The 21,067-nt window shown below is 41.7% G+C and overlaps 1 protein-coding gene across 1 annotated transcript in view; it reads right to left on the bottom strand.

The window, feature by feature from the left end:
* The window catches only part of LOC128030119 (tumor necrosis factor receptor superfamily member 11B-like), a 73,864-nt gene that overhangs the window by 2,677 nt on the left and 50,120 nt on the right, over positions 1-21,067 (bottom strand). The window lies entirely within an intron of this gene.

Here is a 21,067-nt window from a genome sequence, read left to right as displayed (position 1 = left end):
TGTATTTTGAATATCTGGGATCTGCAAACCTGATTCAATACTTGTTTTCTCTAACTGCATGATGCTTCACATCAAGTACATTTAACATCAAAATCAGTCCTATGCATACAAGGATGTGCATAGAGTTTCTCAGGTGTAGGGGCTCAAATAAGGGGCATCTATCACTATTGAGGAATTTACAGTATAACATTATAATATAACAATATAACATTATAGGCCTGTAATAACATTATCTTTCTCTCTCTCTCTTTAAAACAGGAACATGTAAAGACATTTTGAAGGACAGGGGATCAAGTGGAAAAAAGGGTACCTCTCATATTTATTTATATATTTTTTTCCAAACAAGACGTTAAATATATCAGGGATGTGCGTTATTGACAGAAAATCTATATTTTCAGGTAATATATCACTTCCAGGACTCCCCACTTTATGGCCATGGTCTCTTTCTCGACCGCCACATACCTGGTCTTGGCGGGGGAGAGTTTTCTGCTGATGTGCCTCTTGGATCTGGGAAAAAACTGCTACCAACACGGTGCCAGAAGCATCAGTATGCAAAATGAAGGCTCAGCTGAAATCCAGGGCTATAAAACTGGTGGGGACATAAGGGCCATCTTCAGGACCTGGAACGCTTGCTCTGCTTTCTTGGACCACATCACCTTCTCTTGCTTTTTTATTTATTTTTTATTGGTCAGGTCTGATGGGGCTGGCTAAAGAGGATAAGTTAGAGACAAAATACCCATAATAGGACACCAACTCCAGAAAAGCCCATACCTGGGCTTTGCTGGTGGGTCAGGGAATCTTTCTGACTGCCTCAATTTTATTTATATTCCAGATACTTGGCTTCTATCAGTCCATAGTTGACATTTCATGGGGTTGGCTGTGTGAGTTGGCTGGGGGTGCTAAACGCTAAACTTCTGACGGGATGCTGGTTTTGGGTGAAGGCAACAAGCTGTCTTTTTGTCTTTCTGTCAAGCACATTTTAAGGATGCTAAAATAGTAGATATACTGAAATAGTCAGATGATAGATAGATATATAGATAGTTAGATAGTGTTACATGTGTCCCAAGCTCTCGTCAGCGTCGCCCTGGAAACCGAGCAGGCACACCTGCACCTGCTGGTCACAGGCTGAGTGGCCACACCTGCACCCCATCAAGCTCTGGTTACTTAAACCCAGCAAGCGAACACAGAGAAGATAGATGTCTCTGTAAGACTCAGCTAATCCCTTATTTGATTGTGCCCACAGGGAGCAGCGTGTGACCGCCTGCTGACGAGCTTCAACAAGTGGACCTTCGAGCCGCAGCCGCCGGCCTCTCCCGTTTGCCTCAGCACTGGTTACAGGCCGGGGGTCCCACCGTACACCAAGTAGTGGAGTGCGTGGTGGTCGATCGCCTCCTGCGGGCAACTTCCCCACCCACTTTGTCAGGCAGCCAGTATGCGGAACCCGTCCAACGTGGATGAACTGGTCGAGGCCAGTTCCAGCGAGGAGACCACGTCCTGGTTCTGGTTCCCACAGCCGCCAGCCCGGGCGGACCCACGTCCTTGAAGCATGACATCCGCACACCACCGGGGACCATCATCCGGCAGCGGCCCTACCGTGTCCCGGAGGCTTGGCGACACGCCATCGAGGAAGAGGTTAGTTACAGGAGATGCTGAGGTTAGGGGTAATTTAACCACCACCCAGCCCATGGTCCAGCCCCATCATCATGGTTCCAAAGCCCGACGGCACCCTCCGGTTCTGTAACGACTTCCACTGCCTGAACGAAGTCTCCGAATTTGACTGCTACCCAATGCCCCGTGTCGACGAGTTGTTGGACCGCTTGGAAATGGCCTAGTTCATCTCGACCCTCGACCTCATCAAGGGCTACTGGCAGGTCCCCTTAAAGGAACAGGCCAAACCGAAGACGACCTTATCTACGCCAAGTGGCCACTGGTAGTACTGGGTCCTTGGCTCAGCACTGGGTAATGGCTGTGGGTCCCACAGTACACATTTGTGAGCTACCTGGCTGCAAAAAAACCTACAACAGTATTTTTCTATGGAACCTTGCCATTATCTATTCTAATAAAAGGCTAGGCTATGGAACATCTTTAATATAGTTGTCTAGCTGGTTGCAAATAAAGTCAAGCCTTTTATATTTTTCCCTGTGTGGTATTTCAAAGTACGGTCACTGATGTGTTGTGGACAAAGTCACAGAAAGTAACTAAACAATGCCATTTAACTCATGGCAATCATTAGGGGTGCAAGCACAATGGTTTGTGTAGATGATGCAGTTACACAATGGACATTTCACAAGTAAATTTTAAGTCCTTATGTGAGTACTATTATGTGCACAATATGAAAATAGATAACTAATGTTCTTTCTTTACTGTTTTAGTGTATCAGACCTGAACCTGACAAATTAAAGAATCCATCATGTCCATGGTTGAAACATAAGCTGAATTCCTCAGAAAGTCAACAGGATGTTGTAAATCAAATCCTAGTGCCACAAGTCAGAAGCAAGATAACCAAACAACCAACTCTTTCATAGAACAGCTTTCAACATTAACACCATTAGAACAATTATTGACAATTTCAATTCGAAGAAGAGATTGTCACATTTGGGGGAAGTAATCAAGATTGATGGTCAAAGAGATGCCTCACCATCATATGTAAAACCATGAGAGTAAACAAGGTTCCCCACCTAGCAGAACCAGACTGAAATTCCAAAGGGGACCTCTTAACCTCTGGTCTCCAAAGAACATCCTTGTCAAGGAATGGCAGATAGTCTTTTACAAATGTAGATGCACCAAAATGAACTCAAAAGGACATCTAAAAGAATATCAGTCCATTGCTTAAAGGGTTAGTTCACCCAGATAGCAAATTTATGTAATTAGTAACTTACCCTGATGTTGTTTCAAACCCGTAAGACCTCCGTTTATCTTTGGAACACAGTTTAAGATATTTTAGATTTAGTCCGAGAGCTCTCAGTCCCTCCATTGAAGCTGTGTGTACGGTATACTGTCCATGTCCAGAAAGGTAAGAAAAACATCATCAAAGTAGTCCATGTGTCATCATAGGGTCAGTTAGAATTTTTTGAAGCATCGAAAATACATTTTGGTTGAAGCATCGAAAACACATTGTGGCGCTGGGCTGGCGACCATCTTGTGCTGTGGTGCTAGGCTGGCGGCTATCTTGGGCTGTGGCGCTAGGCTGGTGGCCATCTTGGGTTGTGGCACTGGACTGGCAGCCATCTTGTACTGTGGCGCTGGGTTAGCGGCCATCTTGTGCTGTGGCGCTGGGCTGGCGGCCATCTTGGGTTGTGGCGCTGGACTGGCGGCCATCTTGTAGTGTGGCGCTGGGTTAGCGGCCATCTTGTGCTGTGGCGCTGGGCTGGCGGCCATCTTGGGTTGTGGCGCTGGACTGGCGGCCATCTTGTAGTGTGGCGCTGGGTTAGCGGCCATCTTGTGCTGTGATGGCTGGCGGCCATCTTGTGCTGTGGCTCTGAGCTGGCGGCCATCTTGTGCTGTGGCGCTGGGCTGGCGGCCATTTTGTCTGGAGACTCAGGCGTGGTTGCTGCATCTCACTGAGCACGATGGCGCAGGTAATGGGTAAACCCCCAGAAGTCCAGGATCTCCAACCCCTTCAACTCCCATTGAGGCAAAGGGTCATCCAGGCAATCATTAAACAGTGCTTTTAGTGTTGCATTGTTGTATCCCATACCCTCGGCCAGGGACCAGAAGACCTGTGCCAGGGCACCCACTCCATTGCCCTCTTGGCGGAGGGCGGTCAAACGAAGAAACTTGGTTCTCCGCTCCGCCATCTTGGCTGGGGAACGGAAAAACGACATATCGCTGGTTCTCGTGTTGACGGAGTCCTTCTGTCACGATTCGTGATGCAAGGAACGAGGAGAGAGAACCAACAGAACAGTAGACAGGTGGGGAACAATCAATTACACAACAAGGAAGAAGGTGACCAAATAATGGAACAGGAAGTGATAAGGTGACAGACACCGTGAGAAAGTGGGACATCTAGTGGAACCCCAGGGAACACAACCTAGACACAGCTTGCTTGAAATGCTTCTGACCATCAGTTATGTGTCAAATGTATCATATTCTTGTTATAGAAATCATATCCAAAATTATACCCTGCAAGAGCATGGAAATTTGGACCACATGCTTGACAGGATAACATATAATTTATGATACCCTGAGAAAAGACAATATCAAATTGTTCAAGACAACATTCAAGGTGTGGCCAAAAGGCCAGTTTAAATACTCAAGACACCATCAAATTTAGTTTTTAGCATTTGCTTAGCTTTTGCTCTCAGCCATGCTTTTAGTCATCACTTTCAGCGTTCTTTGAGCGTGGTTCCAGCATGCTTCGGCCTGCACGCCTGCTGCTACTTAGCCACGATGAGAAGAAACACCACATAGTCTCGTCAAACGTTACTCCTGTTCTTTTACTTTAGTTTCTTTTCTGTTGAGAGTTTCGTGTTCTGAGTTAAGTTTTGTAACTCCTACATGCCTCCTAGTCTGACCTCGAGTGCCCGTTCGACTTTAACTAGCCCACAACTCCGCATAATCAGAAGACGCCCAACCACAGGTTTTCCCAAGATGACACTTCAATGACTACTGAAGTTCCAGCCAATCAGCAACCTTGTGAAACCCCCTTTACACAGGCAATGCAAGTAACCTCCAGACTCTGATCTTTACTGGTGTATCTAATATGATTTTAACCTCATTGAGGATCTTAGTGCGAGGGTAAATTAAGTGATTGATGGCTTTTAATGTCTATGCAATTTCACGTATTGCTGTAAACTTGGGATTCCACATTTTCACTCTCAAACTCATCCTTTCCTAACTTTCTATCTTCCTGCAACTTGTGTGAATGTGTGAGTGTGTGTTCTTGTTTTAGATTAGTGTATATGTCTTAGATTTATCTAATAAAGCCTTATTCATATTGAAAAGAGAAGTATCTTGTGTTTTCTGCTTACACGTTAATGTCTTAAACTGCCGATTCTTGTTATTGTGCAATTGTTAATAGTGTTTTTACTATATATTGGATATTAATATCCAGTGCAGATTTGATGTTAAATGGCTCGTACAATGAATTGCTGGCCGTTTTAGTGATCAGCCGAGAAACAGTGATTCTGTTCAAATTACCTTTAAAATCTTAAATGATTCCCTTACATATTAACGGTGGAGAATGCAGGCAGTTTAATCAAAATGAGCATAAACCAAGTTATTTAATCTTTTCTTTTGCCCCGGATGATAGATGAGAAGCTGAGTTGAGACGTGTGTGACCCATGACGTAAGCAGCGCGCAACCACTTAAATGACCTCAAATCTGCCACTTCAGTCTTAAACCGCAGTAAGTGAACTAAAAGTTTACATCTGAGATGGTTCAATAATGTAGAATTTGAACATGTTCCTCTTTTTTGTAATGCCTTGTTTATAGCTGAATTGATTTTACTGGTGCCTCTCAAAAGCTATATCTAAATCACCATTCGCTGAATGGAGGTAAACTGCTGTAATTCAAAGAAAAATAAATAGTGAATTAAGAATAGTCCTCAATCGACACTAGTGTAAACAAACTCCATGGTATTGCTAAGCTAATGAAATGGTTGTTTTAACATTGAAGTCTATGCTAAAGCCACTAGCAACAAAGGTTAGCCATTAGCATTAACATCCAGTGGTTGAATGGTGTCTGTTTGGGCAATGTTAAAGTGATTTAACTCTTTAGACATCTCAACTAACACTTGATGGTCTCTTTATTGCTCTTATTTCTCCCTTTTCTCACTATACAACTTATTTTTATTTTATTAGAAAGGGAAATACTGACTCACAATTATTAATTGTGTCAAATTCAAATTTAACTGAAACATTACATTTATTTTGAATCATTCAAATTTCACCTCAGATCATTACATATGATCATTACTTTTAGTATTCTTTTTTGGGTCTCATTATTTTAGGAATGAATAAGCCTTGAACTTTGAAAGTTTAAGTAAACTTATTCTACCTAATTTATTTATTACCCAACTTAATATATTCTATTCAGACTTGTACTTATTGCGTTTTACCCCACTTTCTTCCTTTTTTGGTTATACACCTAACCACTATTGTTTTATTTATTGATTTCCTCTATTTAATTTCATTTTTGCTTATTTTGCCCATTTAATACTTTTTAATTTTACCATTAATAATACCATTAATTCTTACCATTTCTTCCTCTGTGAGTAAAGGCAACTCACTTTCAATTTTAACATTTGTAGGGACATTTAGGAACCATCAATCAATTCTAAGTGAATGAAATACACAGTCGTGTCAAAGAATACGAATCATCCTTATGAATTTGATTGTAATCAACCTCTCCTTTGTTCTTCCTAACCTTCCTACATTTTGAAATGCAATGCAACTTGTTGCATCTCATCCAACGTTGAGATCAATTTAATGGAAATACATGTTGTATCATTTGGACCAATCAGACACACAACTATGTTACATTTAACAAATAATATCTAACACCTCCTCATCTAACCAAAGGGTCTATGGACCCTTCCTATGAGTTCATATTTTCATGATCTAAATGAGAGTGTGTATTATATGTTGATGCCTATGTGACACATTAGTTTTATAAGAATCATAAAGATTCTTCTCTTGAACCCCCCAATCTAATTTCATATGCAAGACACCAGACTAGAAACAAAGAGTTGTAAAACTTCCCTCCAAAAGGTACCATTCCTCATTGGCTCATTCAAATCCTGAGGGTGTGACATCATCCCCCTATATAGATCACTGATCAACAGATCAGGCGATTCTTTTAAGATTCAGGAATTCCAGGAGAAGATGCTGAGCTAAGAGCTCTCAAAACCATGCTAAGCATGTGCCAGGCTTTGGCCTTGACTATTCATTCATCTCTCTGATTCGAACTGGTCTCATCTATTCTCTTCAGCAGAGATCAACTGGAGCCCTAAAGTGCATCAGGACTCTTTATCAAACAGGTGAGACTTGCAAGTATCAAACTTAGTCTTTTTAAATGATATATTAAGTATCATATGCACCTTTTACAAATGTTTGTTTGAACTAAGAAACTGATGTTTCCTTCAGGCTGTAGATCTGATTAATATCAATAATAATATGATAATATGATAGGTAAAAATTGATAGCCTGAATGCACTGTAAGTCACTTTGGATAAAAGTGTCTGCTAAAAGCATAAATTGAATTTAAAATGTTTTTTTTTTTTTTAAATATCAAATTGTACCATAGCTTCATGTATTTATTTCTTTTCTTTTTACTGTTACTATGCTAACTGTATGCATGTGTGTGTGTGTGTATGTTTGACTAGTTTAAGTGTTTATGTAGTTAATAAAGTCTTATTTGTATCACACTTGAGTTGTTCATTGTTTGCTCATATCTGAAGTTCCACAATCATGCAGATTTTAGCTACATGCTCTGAGTAGTATTGTACAGTAAGAAAGTTTTTTTCCTTAACCAGTAAGTTAATGTTCTTAGAATTGACAGACAGTTGACACTTATAGGTCAAGTAAAAACTTACAGTGGATCTAAATATTTATAATTTATCATAACTAGTTATGATTGATTATTCATATTTCCCCCTTGAGCTGATTCGTAACAGTGTTGAACAACTGTCACCTTCACAGCCTCCATGGTGAGCGGTGCAACTGTAAGGTGTACGGTGTCAATCCTGTCAGACTAAGGAAAGAGATATCAGCATTATTATTGTATTCTTTTGTCCAAAACATGAGATTTAATAATAATGTTTACCTTATTGATAACATTTAATTGGGAAAAATGTATTTTCCTCATTTGAAAAACTGACAACTGCTTGGCATTGAATTAGTTTTTCACCTCTTTCTCTCTTTTCCTCCTCCTCATTAGAGTGACAAAGTCTTCACATCTCTAGTCTACTTAGACACCCTGAGACCAACACAGTCATCACCACACTTCACTAGTGGTTCACAATCACTGACACAACACTTAGTTGCCCCACCACACATAGGCTTTTACATCACACAGATCTGTCACTCTCTTCTCTCCAGCTTGCCAACATGCCGCAGACTGCCAAGATTTAAGCCAGAACAACCATGAGGAGCTAATCAAGATCACCTCCCTAAGATATTAGTTAGTAGTACCTTTATTGTTCAGCCTAAGCGGAAAATTGATCTTTGGTCTCGCCATACAATCACAAAACAATTAACAATACACAACATCCAGAGAATACTTCTAGCCATTCAAACATATATGCCTTAACAACACAGTTTAAACTGAGTGACAAGTACATCACCCACCTTCAAGAGGAGATGAAACGTGCTCAACATCGCATAGACAAGCTGGAAGTGAAAGTTCAAGATCAACTCAAAGCACCCAGTGAGAGGGAGCAGGAAACAACGGAACAAGTTGGCAGAAGCTTAGCTCGACCAGCAACATGCAACGGCTGCTCAGAAAGACCTGGTAAACAGAGTCCAGTATGCTGAACAGCTACTAGAGGAAGCCAAGAATGACATCAGAGACAATAATTCTGAAATCAGTGCTTTGAAAGACCACCTCGAAATGTACAGAACTGAAACAGTCAATCTGACCCAACAACTAGACGATACCAACAATGAGCTCTACATGGTCAGAAAAGAACTCCAATATGATTACAAGCAGAAACAAGAGCCAAGGAAAGAAACATCTCTAAAGCCCCATTCACACCAAGAACGATAACTATAAAGATAACTATAAAGATAACGATATTAGCGTCCACACCAGCGAACGATATCGTCTATTTATTCTAAGCGCATGTGCGTCTGCTGCTTTAAAACCTCGAGCTCATTATAGCAGGATGGATTCTGATTGGATGTCAATGTTTGTATCATTCATCAGCTGGAAAAAATCTTCTGAAAGTTATTCCAATGATACAGTTTCTCTATGCCTTTATCGTTAAAGTTGTAGTGTGGACTCTGCTATTCTTTAATATTGAAAAAGATTTTTAGAACTATATGTTTATCGTTATCTTTATAGTTTCGTGCTTGGTGTGAACGAGCCTTTAGCCCCGTCACTGCTGAGCAGAGCAGAGTCCCACGTCCAAGAATTGCCATATGACGAAAGGAGCCTCCGCCACACAACCCTTTCCTGTCAACGAAAGAAAACCTCCCATCCAAGCTGACCTGATCCCAGCAGCACATTGGATGACCATTCGAAGACCTCAACAAGCTGTCTGAAAACACCAGCAGGTTCAACCCAAACTCCAAAGAGGGCCACGACATTCAGGCTTACCTGTGAGATATCGAATATCAAATGGAAATGAGACCTCATATGACTTACAGAGACCGGTTATACCTCCTTAGAGCCACGTCCAGTCCAGAGGTACGAAACTTCCTAGATCGACAGCCCAGTCAAACAAAGTCAAATTACCAGCGGCTTCGTGAGGTCCTGATTAAAGAGTTTACAGACCCTGAGTCTGAACATGGACTGTTAACTGCCTTGGACAAGCCTACTTTGGTGCACACAACCAACCTGACCTTGAAGAGGATGTGAACTTCAAAAGCCTCTTCCTAAGAAATCTGTACCCTGGAGTCAGCCACCATCTATCCGTCGTGGCCATGACCATCCAACAATTCCATGATCTAACACAGAAGGACTACAATAAAGCAGAAGATGACCTAAAAGAAAGGTAACATAACCTCCACACTCTTGAACTCTGTCAACAAAGACACAAGCTTTGCATTGGACGACACCCAGTGGCATCACAACACCAGAGTCTTCCATCAAGAGCTCATGACACCTATATCCATGACCGTTTCAGCCCAACCACTTGAAAAATCCATGGGACCAGCCACACTTATCAAGAAACCAAAAAAATAAGAACAGCTGGAAATCCAACCAGATGTCCAAAGGTAATCACGGGACTCATCCAAGAGCAACTCGGGTGGGTAAGTGACAACAAAACCTGCCTCAACAACACTCAGACATGCACATTGCTGAGTAAGCACAAGAACATGACAGGTTCATGTGCATATATATATATATATTTTATGTTCATTTTATAAATGACTATGGTTGTGGATAAGTTCTATGTTAAGTTGATATTTATTATTTTTATTATTTTTGTATTTTCATTTTCTATTGTTTATCCAATCGTATTCACTTGTCCACGTTGGGTGTCCAATCTACGCTCTAGATTAAGGTGAAAGGGGCGAGAAGAATTGACAGAAAAGTTTAACGAGGAAGAATCGGCGATCATCTGGTGTGATATTGTTTCACTAAAGATATAGTGTAACTAATGCTATAATGTGTTACAGTAGTTTATGTATTTAATGTGTTGTCGAAATGAGAACAGAAAGTTATACTACAGAGACGGGTAAGAATTTTTCTCCACAAAATATTTTTGGTTGTGTTAATTCCAGCCTCAATTTACTAATACAGAGAATGGACTAACTATAGAGACTGAACATCTATCTTGATCGGATGGATTGTGTGTTTAGTTGGAGAAATTCCTATTGCTTATTTAAATAATTATTTTATTTTACATTTAGAAAAAAATCCTTAGAACGTGATCCTTTTACATTTTATCCAGTAAAATTTTTATTTACCGTATACTTGAGTGTTTTAAGTTTATTATAATTTGAGTTAAAAAGGAAATATACATATACATTGAGACTTCTTTGTTGGTAAAACAATTACTTTATTAACTGAAGGTAAATCCTAAAATTCTAATTTATTAATGTTTGTGAATTTATTTTAAAGTTTAAGGGAACCCAGGGAAATAAGTAACAAACACAGTTACACAGAATAAGTTGAAGTGAGTAAATAAGCACACTTAGCTCACAATATTTGATAAAGTTTATTCATACAAACTCAGAGCGCTCCATTATCTATCTATAAAGGAAAGGGTTAAAAGCGCTACACCAGCTTCACACAGCCATGCCAAACAGCCTCTGACTGTCTGCTTATGAACTTCCTGCCTTGCTGGACCGACCCCGATTAGACCATGGACACGCCCTCATTAAAGCCATGGATACAGAGAGCCAGTCTTCAGTGACATACTAGAAAATGGGGGATACAACACAGACCTAAACAGATCTGTCCACACATACACTACACCATTAAAACACACATTACCTACACCCAGAGTTAACCACATCTATCGATAACACATTCAACAAACATATTCTTCCCACAAGTAGAATACCCACCATGAAGAAACATGCAGCCATCCTCACAATATGTAGCACACATGACACTAAGTTAAGGTACATGACACAATAGCTGCACATGACATCCTAGCTCAGACAATGGACGAAAACCAACCTAATAAGTTTAAATAGAATTTCAGTAAGTTGGCTTTCTAAAGCAAAATTAACTAGATAAAAAAGTTTGCCAAGACAAACTTTAAGTTGCCTTGAGAAAGCCGGACCAGAAAGTTAGAAAATATTAAACATTTTAACTTTGCTGGTTTTCAGTGTGCAATAGTTTGAAATTTAAAGTAGTTCTAAAAGATAAAAGGCAATACAGTTTGTCAGAGATAGATATATACTAGAACACAGATGTGGTTGTTAAGGTGTTGCTATTTGCTTGCTAGGGTACTTGGATGGTTGCTAGGTTGTTGCTATGCGGTTGCTAGGGTGCCCGGGATTATAGGTAAGGTGTTGCTATGAGGTTGCTAGGATACCCCGGGTGGTTGCTAGGGTGTTGCTATGCAGTTGCTAGGGTACCTGGGATGGTTGCTAGTCATAGTAATGGTTGCTAGTCACCATGGTGAGCCTCCCCGTTTCCATCCTTGCACATACTTTTCCTGGAAGCTGACCCCTGCAGAGCAAAACTATGACATAGGAAACCAGGAATTGCTGGCAATCAAGTTAACCCTGGAGGAGTGGCATCACTGGCTGGAGGGAGCCTCTTTCCCATCCACTGTCATAACCAGCCACGAGAACCTACAGAACTACGGTACTTTAAGAGATTCAAAACACCTAAACCCATATCAAGCCTGATGGGCCCTGTTCTTTACACACTTACATTTCATCTACATTTTCACCTACTGTCCCAGAAACCAAAACCCCAAGGCAGATGCACTCTCCCATTTACACACTCCAGATCTACCCTCTGACCCTGAATCCATTCTCCATCCAACCCTCCTTATCAGCCTTGTCAGAAGGGAAAACATATGTTCAATCTTTCCAGCGATGAACCCCTCTGGGCTTAGTTTGTGAAGTACTGGGCTCTGGACACCCAGGCAGCCAATGAACCCTCTAGCTCATTCAAGCTCCATTCTGGTGGTGTGGTATGGCCAAGGATGTCATCAGGTATGTCCGCACCTGCTCTGTCTTTGCCCTGTTGAAGTCGCCTCCCAAATTCTCCCAAATTCGGAAGGTCACACATGTGTGCTCGTGGTCATGGATCATTTCTCCAAGGCATACAAGTTGATACCCCTAAAAGGCCTTCCCACTGCAGAGAGTCTTTTTCACCATGTGTTCCAAAATTTAAACAAACTTGAACCTAGGTGAACTCTATATAGACTTACCTGTGTGTTTCCTTACCTCAGACGTTCCAGTTTTTCCACCCTTACGAAAGGAAAATATATTTACCAATATATTTCTTAAAATATATTGATATATATTGTAGTATATTTTTTTTCCCTTTTTATTTTCTAATATTTTATATATTTGAATACATTTAATAATATATTGATGATACATATATTATATAATATATTGCAAAATATACAAATGATTGCCGCTTTCAATATATTGCAATATATTGGGAAAAAAATGAATATGTAACACCAATGAGCGGATGGTATTCAACCATCTGTCCCAGATAAATGAATCCTGACCCCTTTGACACATTCTACACTCAAAGACCAGAACGTGAGTTAAAGAAAAAACAAGGACCTTCTTTTACAACCCTCTTACAACATAACTCACCACCCTGGGCGCCAGCACGACGGCAACGTCCTGGCGTGGATGAGAGTTATAACACCTCGGAGACTATCCAGAGATGCGATATCGAACTTCAAAAGGGAAGACAAACACCCCCGCCTTTCGATCGCACATTCCAGCGCAAAAAGACGCACACACCTTCACAAACAGGCACAAGCAATTTTGCTAGCCCATGGACCTTTTTACTAAAACTACCTCTAAATGTATTTTAATATCTCCCTTTTCATGCTCAAATGTATGTATGAGGCATAGTGGAATATATGAATGTTACTGTGTGTTTAATGCAAACTTTATATGCATTTAGTTAAGAATAACTAAATATCAATGTATACTTGATGGATAAAACTATAGTTCTTGGTGTCTGTATAATCGTAAAAACACGACTGTAACGAATCTTGATAGCAAACTACAAAAAGATGCATTGTTTCAGAGGAACGATCTTGCTTAAGAAAAATGTTTAATTTTGTCATCGCCATAAATTAGACCAGTGGGCGGAGATCAGCAAACAAAGAAGATTTTTCCCGCCTTAGTTTGTTTACACTTCATTGGCTCATACTAAAAAAATAGGTGTAAACCTAGAGTTACTTAAAAGCTCAGGGAAACCTGTATTCTGGGCATTCCGCCAGAGAGAAAAGAGGATTCCCAGCTTTGCAACCGGACTTCAAGAAGTTCTCCGTTATTCTTCTTTACTTTTCGTTTCATTCTAGTTTTTCTTTATTGTCTGCTGATATTTGACTTCGTTCAATTGCCTTCACGAGCCAAACGAACTCAAGTCTAGTCATCTTTTGGCAAAGTTTACCTTCGCGTTAACCATCGAGCTCACGCATCATCTGCTCTGGAAAGAACCACGCTGAGGCCGCACAGACCGGACAATTTGAGCGCAGCTACGCACAAGAGCCAAATCAAAGCAAGTACTTTCTTATATCGCAACTAAAATTGCTGTTTAAGGTTGTCTAGGCTATTCCATGTTTGTGAAATCATTCAATGACTTGGGGTCTCTTGCAAAGTTAACTGTTTGAAATTGCCACGCTGAGATTGCTTTCACTTTCACTTTCCCTCTCTCTCTCTCTCTCTCTCTCTCTCTCTCTCTCTTTATCTCTATCTCTCATTTATCTCATTATTATTCTTGTTCATTTACCTTGTTTAAATTGTATTTTCGTTTTGCTATATACTCATATTTACTCCGTGTGAATTGTAGTTATGTACTCTTTAGTCTGTTTTTATTAAATCCTATAATTTGCTTGAATTGAATTGTTTTATTGCTCATTGAGATCGAAGTCCCTGAATCGTGTGATCTACGCTACGAGCTTTGTTTTATATGAATTAATTTTCAGTAATCTTAGTAGTACAGACACAGAAAATATTGTTTTTTCCTGATCAGAAGATTAATATTTCTTGGAGTTTGTAAGAAGGGTATTTTTATTGAATTTTGATAAGGAAGTCTAGCTTCCAGTTCGCTGGACGAACAGATTGTCTAGAGTAACTTAAATTAATTCTAGTAAAGGTTACCTTTAAATGATTAAATATTCCCTCTTTGGGTAATTTAATATTTGTAAGCAATAAGCACGTTATATTCATAGACTCATGAATATTCACTTCATTTGAGTTAATTATTCCCCAGAAAGTGATTGTTGCTACATTAAATGGTGGAGGATGCGGGCAGCGTTCAAACTTTGTTTTTGTGAGCAATATTCATTTTCATTTTCATGAGCATTTTTGGATGTTAATATTATGTATGCGCATTTTTGAATTGTGAGTTAAGTCGCGCTTCGAGCGAACTCATTTGGCACAAAGGCAACTGTTCAGCACAGCAGCCTAACAGTTTCTAAAAATACCTATAGTCACTGTTATTTTAATAAAAATAAACTGCAGTAAATGTTAAAAGTCTCCTGTCAAGAGAAGACCAACATTTTCATATGAATAATTAAAAGATGAAGAAATCTTTTATTAATTGTAATATGTAAATCTGAACCTGAGCGATGTTCCTCTGATTCAGTTAAAAAGGCCTTGCATATTAAGTATCGTTATTGAATTTCGTGGTGAGCCACAGTGATATTCAAAATTTAAACGATAAAAACTCCTGGTCTAAATTGGCTTAGCTACCCGATTTTAAACCTAAAACATTTAAATCATAAGTGCTGTTTTGTTAAATGTTTATGGGAGGTAAAACAGATGGACAAAATCTGTTATTAACAGTTTTGTGTTGGTTAGAGAAAAGCTCCGGCCTCACGCGCTGTTCAATTTAGCACCTCAAGGGTCATAAAACCTTTGTCTGTTTGTGGGTTGCGATTTTGATGCAGAGAATCAGCGCTGATGAGCGCACAGAGATTAGATCATAGTGTAACTGACTGTCATTCCGCTATTTAAACACCAGAGGGAATTTTAGACGTTTCAAGTTGCCCTGTCTTCTGATTCCAGCTTGCATGAGTGCCATCTCTGGCCGTTTCAGATAAGGCTCTCGAATTACTAACCTCTATTTCTCTCTGTGATTTATTGAATTAGCTGTCTAAATTATCAATAATTATTTGCATTAACAGCTTTGCTCGTGCGAATATTATTTCAGCATTAGACAATTTTTGCCTGTTTTTGTTCACATTTACTTTGAATTTGGTTCAAACATGATTTGAATTAGAATTTAATTGTTTAATAGTGCAAATTAAGTGTCTCAGCCCAACCACTGATTAACCCATTTAGAAGGGAGCAAGCCATCTAGTGGCAGTAACCTGTTAAGTCAGTTCACAGCTTGCATCTCTCTGATCTCTTTCTTTTCGGTTCTGTTTTGAATTGCTTCATCTACTTTTACCCTTTCTGATTAATTTCATAATTATTAATGATACATTACTGTTATCGTTGGGTATTATAGGGCATTCATTCCGATTTTTCCAATTAATTCTTCTCACCTGCTTATTTTAAATTTAGATTTAAACCAGTTTTGAATTTTTAATTTGAATTAAGTTTTCTGCCCACCAGGTTAAGCCACAGAGAGTGAATACGCCCCTTTGTGGTGAAAACCAGCTTCTTCTTCTCCCGTGCTCATTCCTGTCTTTTGTTATTTATTTTATTATTATTATTATTTTTTTTTATTATTATTATTATTATTATTATTTTTTTTTTATTTTTTTTTTTTTTTCCTCTTTAATTTTTTTTTATTATTAATTTTTATTATTATTATTATTATTTTTTTTTTATAGTTTTATTCAACTTTTTATTTTATTTTATTCTATATAGCCCTTTTTGTTTTTTTATCTTTCCTCTCTCTTTTTGCTTAGATTATTTTGATAATTACCATCATTATCATAAGCTTTTGTTTTTGTTTTATCATCATTAGGTAAAGCTGTTTACCTCTCATTTCTACATATATATTTACTCAGTTGATGATTAAACAAACCAAACCTTAATTCACTTTAAGTTTCCTTTGTTCATCCTTTGTGTATTTGATTGTAGAACTCCTTTGGTGATAGGACAGTCATCTCAGGTTTCCAGTGAGCAAGGGGGCCAACCGGCGTTGCCAACACTGGCCGTGAGTGAAACTCGGTCCCTCTTATCTCTGTTCGTTTGCGCCACGCAGTGGAAGACATCAGCAATTTGGCACTCCAACGGTGATCAATCAGTCCAGCTGACACACGACGCAATCTCTGGGACCAGTACCTAAACCGGGGGCTAAATCGGGGCCCACTTTCTTTTCTAAAGAGAGGGTTCTGGGGAACAGCCCAATTTTGTAGTGCTGTCTGGCGGTTGACATCTTGGTGTTGCCGGTTGTGTTAAAAGTCACAAGCTGTTTGAGAGGGCGCAACGTCAGAGTAACGGAGGGCCAGGGACACTGCGGTTGAGTGTTTGGGAGCGCCAGGGAGGCTGACCGTGCCGCTGGATTCCACCAGGTGAACCAAAAGTGATAAAACCTATCCACTTATTATAAGGCGCAGAATATTAGATATTCCCCCTGATATTTATGTTAAGTGTTTGGTCCATTTTCCTCTGTAAGCCACACCCTTTTCCTAGGTCTCTTACTCCCCTAGCCGCACGTGCTGTAGGCCCCTAGCAGAAACTCTTGTGAAAAATAGCAGGCTTAATTTTTTTTTTATTCTCTACCTAACACTTCTAGCGTTCTTATTCATTCCATTTCATTGCAGACCAATTTATTTGGTGTTTTGTTTTCACGGTGCTCTTTCCTATCTTCACCTTTTTGCATGCTGTTGTGATTCTGTTTCTTGCAGTTCACCGAGAGACCCCAAGGAGAGCTAAGTAGTAGAGCGACAACCGAGCAGCCGGTGTCACCAGGTGACCCACGAGGCTATCCCCTGTCAAGTCTCTATTTTGGGCCGACCCTAATTGGACCCGCCTCCCTGTCTAACTGTCTGCATCAGTTAGCCAAAATTCTTAGAGACGGCATAGCCGTACGATAGCTCGTTAACCAGAGAACGAACTTGCATTGGCCTCTTTGTGTGTGTGTTGTGCTTCTCTTGTCCGCAGTGAGCCAAGATGTCGCGTGCATCCAGTCCCGCAGTCCCTTGGGATCAGCTAGCGACATGGCTGGAGACGATGACGACCTCCTTCCTGCCAAAGGACACCAGTGACCTGCAGCACTTGAGCCAGGGACAACTGGATACTGAGATGGACCAGCTGATGGCGAACGATCCGACGCAGAGTTACACCCACAAAGAACTTGCCAGGATCACAGGGACCCTAGCTCACCTCCTCATCGCCCAGGCAAGGATCAGCGAAAGGAGCAACCACGACTTGGAGCAGGACGCCGCGGCTCTGAGACTTCGAGTGGAGGAAGCCCTACAGCATCAGGCCCACACCCAGAGTCGTCTAGATAAGCTACTTCTCGAGACTCAAGAGCAGCACGAGAAAGAGAACGCTACAGATCCAGAACTACAGAAAGAAGTGGAAAGACTTCAAAATGCCCTGGAAAATCTTCGTCTGGACACAGACCAAAGAGAACATTTGGAGAGAGAAATCCGAGAGAGACTCGAGGCAAAGCTCCGACAAGGTGACGCTCTCCTTGAGAGGGCTGAAATCGAACTGAAAGAAAGAGATGCTAAAGTGAAGGCCTATGAAAATCACCTGGAAATGGCCCGAGCTGAAATCCACGACCTTACACAGCGTAAAGACTCTCTAATAGATGAACTTGACATGGTTCACAGAGAACTGAAACATTCTTATAGCCTGCAACGTGAACAGAAAGAGGAAACACACTCCACAGAGTTTCCCCTGGCCAGTGAACCCCAGCGTGTCAGCCAAGAACTTCGAGCTGGAAAAGGGGGTGAAAGCCTGCTTTTCAAAATGTCACCAGCCAGCCTCCACGAACCCCTGTCAGCAGTGGGGGAAGGAAAACCCTTCCAGAAAGTCCGGGTCACCAGCCACGGACACATAACTCCAAAAGAACTGGACAAGCTGGCTAGAAACATCCCTACGTTCAACCCAGATCCTGCAGGAGGCCACGACATTCACGCTTATTTACAAGATATAGACTTTCACTTGCAAACTGTCACCAACGTAACCACTTGGGACAAATTGTACCTGCTCAGAATTACGTCCAGTCGTGAGGTACGCAGTTTCTTAGACCGTCAACCAGAGACTGTCAAAATGGACTACCAGCAACTGCGAAAAGCTTTGGTGCGTGAATTCTCTGATCCAGAATCAGACCAAGGGCTAGTAACCGCAATGGACCTCAAGCAAGGTCGACTTGAAACCCCACCAAATTTCTACAACCGACTGCGACGTGCCTACTTCGGAGCAAGGAATGAACCAGGCATGGAGGAAGACGTCAACTTCCGAACTTTGTTTCTGCGAAACCTCCATCCTACTGTCAGCCACCATTTGGGAGTGTTAGCGTGCCCGCGTAGCATGTCAACGCAACAGTTACGTGATTTAGCACATAAGGCCTACACCAAACAAAAGACTGTGTCAGAAAAGACTGTAAAACACCCAACTATTTGCTCTGTCTCTGAGTCCCATTCAGAGTTGACCCTAGAGGGCGCCCAACAGCACCCCAGTTATACACCCATCAACCGAGAGTCAAGACCGTTCCAAGCCAGCAGAGGGCAGCGCGGTCGCGGTGGTGGTGCCCGTCCGAAGCACCAGAACGACCGCTCTGGAATATCCTGGGACCGGCCTCGCCCCTCCCATAACCAAAAGGGGGGGGCCACCTGGGAAGCCGGCCGGCGACCCAGAACTAGCCAACCTCCAGCCTCCAGAACACCAAGCCCAGGGAGGCGGGAGGGGGAACACTCTCGACGTGATACTTGGAAACTCAAGGCTGAGCCCACATCTAAAAAGGAAAGTGCAGCCACATCCGAAGCTGCAGAACTTCTGAGAATACTGAGAGAGTTCCTTCAACAGAAACCTCACAAGGAGGACAAGAAGGATAAACCAGACACCGCATGACTAAACCTTGTGCCTGAAACCAGCACCACTCCCAACGTCTCCACAACTGAACCAAGCACACAGAACACTGTTTGTCAACCACGAACTATTGAACTAGCTGTTGCCTCATCAAACAATAGCAACACCCACTCAGTCCAGCTGACGTCTGCACCTCCTGACCAAGAAAGCATCATCCCACACACTGAGGTGCCAGAAAGTGCTGTTTTGGTTATCTGTACCCACAACGAAACACACAAAACATACCCTAACTGCTTATCGATCAACACACAAGCCCCAACACCAAAACTCCTGGGGAACCTGATCGAGAAGGGAGTGGCTCGGAAACTCTACCTAACCATCACTTTAGAAAAGGAAATGAGACTCGAAGCCCTTGTGGACACAGGGTCAGACCTCACGTTGATTTCGGCTCAACTATTTGATAAGCTCAAATTTGAAGCTCAGAGACAGAATCGAACTCTAAATTTTCACACTTGCAAGCTGAATGTGCAGTCATACAGCCAAAATGACATCCAGCTCAGAAATGTAGCTCCCATCCACCTGACGATCGGACCTATGAGCCTAGTACATCCTATTTATGTCTCACCAATGAACAATTATTCATTTCTCATCGGGAAAGACCTGCTTGATCGCTTTGAGCCTTTACTAGATTTCAAACAGCTGAAAGTCTGGGCTCAAGTGCGAGAACCTCTTCCCCTCCAACCACACAGGTCGCCGGTGCCAGACGGTCAGGTCACAGAGGTCACGAGAATTCCCACGGTGCCAGACGGTCAGGTCACAGAGGTCACGAGAATTCTCACAGAGCCAGACTGTCGGGTCACAGAGGTCACGGGAACCCCAGCAGCCAGCCATAGGTATCCAGCCTCAACAACAAACCAAGGCTCAAGTTCGATCCTCTGTACCTTCAAGGCCACTAAAGACTCTGATACCTACTGCCCCAAGGTCAAAACCGAACTGCAGCTGCATGATATAACAACAACGGACAGTATTCTGGCCATATGGGCAGACAACTCAGCCATTAGTCTGTCACTGTACAATGCAATCACTGAGAAGACACCTGACCTCCCTTATGCCAGCAAGCGCACTCGTTTCCCTTTGAACTCACACCCATCCTCAATGGTTTCTGCTAGAGGAATCTGCGCTTTGCATGTGAAATGGAATTATCGGTGCCTGACTCATTATTTCCTGGTCCTTCCGGACCTGCCACACGATGTTTACATTGGAGCAGACCTCTTGATTCGCCTCAAGGCTCATGTGGACACTTTTAATGAAGTTGTATGGGCCCCATTGACTTTGCAGCCACACGTTTCCATCAACCATGACAACCTCATATCAGGGCAGACCATCCCAGAAGTCTGCACTTTAGTCAACGAACAGGAAACGGTGGTACCAGCTTACACCAAAGGGGTCGCTATTCGGCTCAACATGCGATGGGGTCAAACCTTAAACCACACGCTGGGTTTCTTCCAACCCTCACCTGAATGTGTGGAACTCGGACTCACACTGGAAGCCACACCCCTCACTGAAGTGTCATCTCGTGTAGTCTACATCCTGTTCAACAACTGCACGGCAACTGACATCAACATTCCCAAGGCCTACCGGCTGGGATGGCTAGTAAGCCATGACTTTCATGATTTTGAACTTGTACTACCTGTCATTGGTCCCATTCCACCCGCATTGATACCCGAAGGGAGTACAGACAGTACATTGTTCACTGCACCCTTCAAACTCATTGCCATCACATCTGTTATGTCGGTGCC

Source organism: Carassius gibelio, chromosome A16 (assembly GCF_023724105.1).
Source record: "Carassius gibelio isolate Cgi1373 ecotype wild population from Czech Republic chromosome A16, carGib1.2-hapl.c, whole genome shotgun sequence".
In the NCBI taxonomy this organism is placed as follows: domain Eukaryota; kingdom Metazoa; phylum Chordata; class Actinopteri; order Cypriniformes; family Cyprinidae; genus Carassius; species Carassius gibelio.
This window is presented reverse-complemented; position numbering and strand designations above follow the sequence as displayed.